The sequence below is a fragment of the Arachis hypogaea genome, chromosome 12 (genome assembly GCF_003086295.3).
Source record: "Arachis hypogaea cultivar Tifrunner chromosome 12, arahy.Tifrunner.gnm2.J5K5, whole genome shotgun sequence".
Lineage (NCBI taxonomy): Eukaryota > Viridiplantae > Streptophyta > Magnoliopsida > Fabales > Fabaceae > Arachis > Arachis hypogaea.
Window position 1 is genome coordinate 48,859,224 of NC_092047.1, and position 4,329 is coordinate 48,863,552.

General features: G+C 42.1%; 1 non-coding gene across 1 annotated transcript; it reads right to left on the reverse strand.

Annotated features, from left to right (window-relative positions):
* Nucleotides 1–905: 905 nt before the first annotated feature.
* Nucleotides 906–1,013, reverse strand: LOC112731071 (small nucleolar RNA R71). The gene has a single exon (XR_003166864.1). It is a non-coding gene; the product is annotated as a small nucleolar RNA R71 (small nucleolar RNA).
* Between the last annotated feature and the right edge of the window lie 3,316 nt (nucleotides 1,014–4,329).

Consider the following 4,329-nt stretch of genomic DNA (forward strand, 5'->3'; position numbering starts at 1 on the left):
CTTTTCAAAATTAACTCTCAATCATATCTTTTTGATTTCTAATTTCAAAATTTTTTTTCAAAAATCACTTAATTTCTTTCCCAATTTTAATTTTCGAAAATCTCAATCAAATTTTCAAATTTTTTTTTAATTATTTCAAAATCTTCTTAATTTATTTCCGAAAATTCTTCCCCTCTTCTCACATCCTTCTATTTAAAGGACTAACACTCCTCCTCAAGGTACAATTCGAACTCCCTCCTTCTTTATATGTTCGAATTCTCTTCTATCTACCTCCTCCTTCTGTTCTTCTTTTCCTCTGACACCTCAAGGAATCTCTATACTGTGACATAGAGGATTCCATACTTTCTTGTTCTCTTCTCTTTCATATGAGCAGAAGCAAAGATAAAGGCATACTTGTTCAAGTTGATCCTGAACCTGAAAGGACCTTGAAGAGAAAGCTAAGAGAAGCTAAAGCACAACTCTCTCTAGAGGGCCTAACAGAGCTCTTCAAGGAGGAAGAAGCCATGGCAGCCGAAAATAACAATGCCAACAATGCAAGGAAGGTGCTGGGTGACTTTACTGCACCTACTCCCGACTTCTATGGGAGAAGCATCTCAATCCCTGCCATTGGAGCAAACAACTTTGAGCTTAAGCCTCAATTAGTTTCTCTAATGCAACAGAATTGCAAGTTTCATGAACTTCCATTGGAAGATCCTCATCAGTTCTTGGCTGAATTCTTGTAAATCTGTGACACTGTCAAGACCAATGGGGTTGACCCTGAAGTCTACAGACTTATGCTTTTTCCTTTTGCTGTAAGAGACAAAGCTAGGACATGGTTGGACTCACAACCTAAAGAAAGCCTGAACTCTTGCGAAAAGTTAGTCAATGCCTTCTTGGCAAAGTTCTTTCCACCTCAAAAATTGAGTAAGCTTAGAGTGGAAGTCCAAACCTTCAGACAGAAGAAAGGTGAATCCCTCTATGAAGCTTGGGAAAGATACAAGCAATTAATCAGAAGATGTCCTTCTGACATGCTTTCTGAATAGAGCATCATAGGAATTTTCTATGATGGTCTGTCTGAACTATCCAAGATGTCATTGGATAGCTCTGCTGGAGGATCTCTTCATCTGAAGAAGACGCCTGCAGAAGCTCAGGAACTCATTGAAATGGTTGCAAATAACCAATTCATTTACACTTCTGAAAGGAATCCTGTGAATAATGGGACAAATCAGAAGAAAAGAGTTCTTGAGATTGATACTCTGAATGCCATATTGGCTCAGAATAAAATATTGACCCAACAAGTCAATATGATTTCTCAGAGTCTGTCTGGAATGCAAGCAGTAACCGGTAGTACTAAGGAAGCTTCCTCTGAAGAAGAAGCTTATGATCCTGAGAACCCAGCAATGGAAGAGGTGAATTACATGGGAGAACCCTATGGAATCACCTATAATCCTTCATGGAGAAATCATCCAAATCTCTCGTGGAAGGATCAACAGAGACCTCAACAAGGTTTCAACAACAATAATGGTGGAAGAAACAGGTTTACCAATAGCAAGCCTTTTCCATCATCTTCTCAGCAACAAACAGAGAATTCTAAATAGAGCCACTTTGATTTAGCAACCATTGTCTCTAATCTAATCAAAACCACTCAAAGTTTCATGACTGAAACAAGATCTTCCATTAGAAATTTGGAGGCACAAGTGGGTCAGCTGAGTAAGAAAATTACTGAACTCCTTCCTAGTACTCTCCCAAGCAATACAGAAGAGAATCCAAAGAGAGAGTGCAAGGCCATAAACACGTCTCACATGGCCAAACTTGGAGAGGAGAAAGAGGCAGTAATCTCCACTGAGGAAGACCTCAATGGACGTCCACTGACCTCCAAGGAGTTCCCTAATGAGGAACCATGGGAATCTGAGGCTCAGACTGAGACCATAGAGATTCCATTGAATCTACTTCTGCCATTCATGAACTCTGATGAGTATTCTTCCTCTGAAGAGGATGAAGATGTTACTGAAGAGCAAGTTGCTAAGTACCTTGGAGCAATCATGAAGCTAAATTCCAGGTTGTTTGGTAATGAGACTTGGGAGGATGAACCTCCATTGCTCATCAAAAAACTGGATGACTTGACTAGGCAGAAATTACCTCTGAAGAGACAAGACCCTGGAAAGTTCTCAATACCTTGTACCATAGGCACCCTGACCTTTGAGAAGGCTCTGTGTGACCTAGGGTCAAGCATAAACCTCATGTCTCTCTCTGTAATGGAGAAGCTAGGGATCATTGAGGTACAAGTTGCAAGAATCTCACTGGAGATGGCAGACAATTCAAAAAGAAATAGGCTTATGGACTTGTAGAGGATGTCTTAGTAAAGGTTGAAGACCATTACATCCCTGCTGATTTCATAATCCTAGAGACTGGGAAGTGTATGGATGAATCCATCATCCTTGGCAGACCCTTCCTAGCCACAGCAAAAGCTGTGATTGATGTTGACAGAGGAGAATTGATCATTCAAGTGAATGGAGACTCCCTTGTGTTTAAAGCTCAAGGATATCCCTCTATCACTATGGAGAGGAAGCATGAAGAGCTTCTCTCAATACAGAGTCAAACAGAGCCCCCACAGTCAAACTCTAAGTTTGGTGTTGGGAGGCCACAACCAAACTTTAAGTTTGGTGTTGAAGCCCCACATTCAAACTCTAAGTTTGGTGTTGGGAGGTTCCAACATTGCTCTGAACATCTGTGAGGCTCCATGAGAGCCACTGTCAAGCTATTGACATTAAAGAAGCGCTTGTTGGGAGGCAACCCAATTTTTTACTTATCTATGTTAAATTTCTATTTTCTTTTGTTATTTTATGTTTTCTGTAGGTTGATGATCATGTGAAGTCACAAAAACAATTGAAAAAAAGCAAAAATAGAAGGAAAAATAGAATGAAAAATAGAACACCCTGGAGGAGAAACTTACTGGCGTTTAAACGCCAGAAATGGGCACCAGACTGGCGTTAAATGCCAGAAATAGGCAGCAGCCTGGCGTTTAATGCTAGGATTAGCAGCAAGGGGTGTTTTGCACGCCACATGGTGCAGGGATGAGAAATCCTTGACACCTAAGGATCTGTGGACCCCACAGGATCTCCACCTACCCCACCCCTCTCTCTCTTCTTCACCCATTCACCAATCACCTCAATACCTCTTCCCCAAAAACCTATCACCTATCAAATCCCACCATTCTCTTCACCACTCACCTCCATCCTTCATAAAACCCCACCTACCCCACCATTCAAATTCAAACCACTTTTCCTTCCAAACCTACCCATAACGGCTGAACCATACCCCCCTCTCCACTCCTATATAAACCCATCTTCACTCCTTCATTTTCACACAACCTAAACACTACTTCTCTCCCTTGGCCGAAACACAAAGCCCCCTCCATCTCCTCTATTTCTTCTTCTTCTACTCTCTTCTTTCTTCTTTTGCTCGAGGACGAGCAAACCTTCTAAGTTTGGTGTGGTAAAAGCTAAAGCTTTTTTTGTTTTTCCATAACCATTAATGGCACCAAAGGCCGGAGAAACCTCCAGAAAGAGGAAAAGGAAGGCAAAAATTTCCACCTCCGAGTCATGGGAGATGGAGAGATTCCTCTCAAGGGTGCATCAAGACCACTTCTATGAAGTTGTGGTCAAGAAGAAGGTGATCCCAGAGGTCCCTTTTAAGCTCAAAAAGGGCGAATATCCGGAGATCTGACATGAGATCCGAAGAAGAGGTTGGGAAGTTCTCACCAACCCCATTCAACAAGTCAGAATCTTAATGGTTCAAGAGTTCTATGCCAATGCATGGATCACCAAGAACCATGACCAAAGTGTGAACCCGGACCCCAAGAATTGGCTTACAATGGTTCGGGGGAAATGCTTAGATTTTAGTCAGAGAATGTAAGGTTGGCATTCAACTTGCCCATGATGCAAGGAGATGCACACCCATACACTAGAAGGGTCAACTTTTATCAAAGGTTGGACCAAGTCCTCATGGACATCTGTGAAGAGGGCGCTCAATGGAAGAGAGATTCAAGAGGGAAGCCGGTTCAACTAAGAAGGTATGACCTCAAGCCCGTGGCTAGGGATGGTTGGAGTTCATCCAACGCTCAATCATTCCCACTAGGAACAGGTCTGAAGTTACTATAGACCGGGCTATCATGATTCATAGCATCATGATTAGAGAGGAAGTAGAAGTTCATGAGGTTATATCCCAAGAACTCTACAAGGTGGCAGACAAGTCCTCTACTATGGCAAGTTAGCCTTCCCTCATCTCATCTGTCACCTCTGCAATTCAGCTGGAATTGACATAGAGGAACATCCTCATTGATGAACAGCC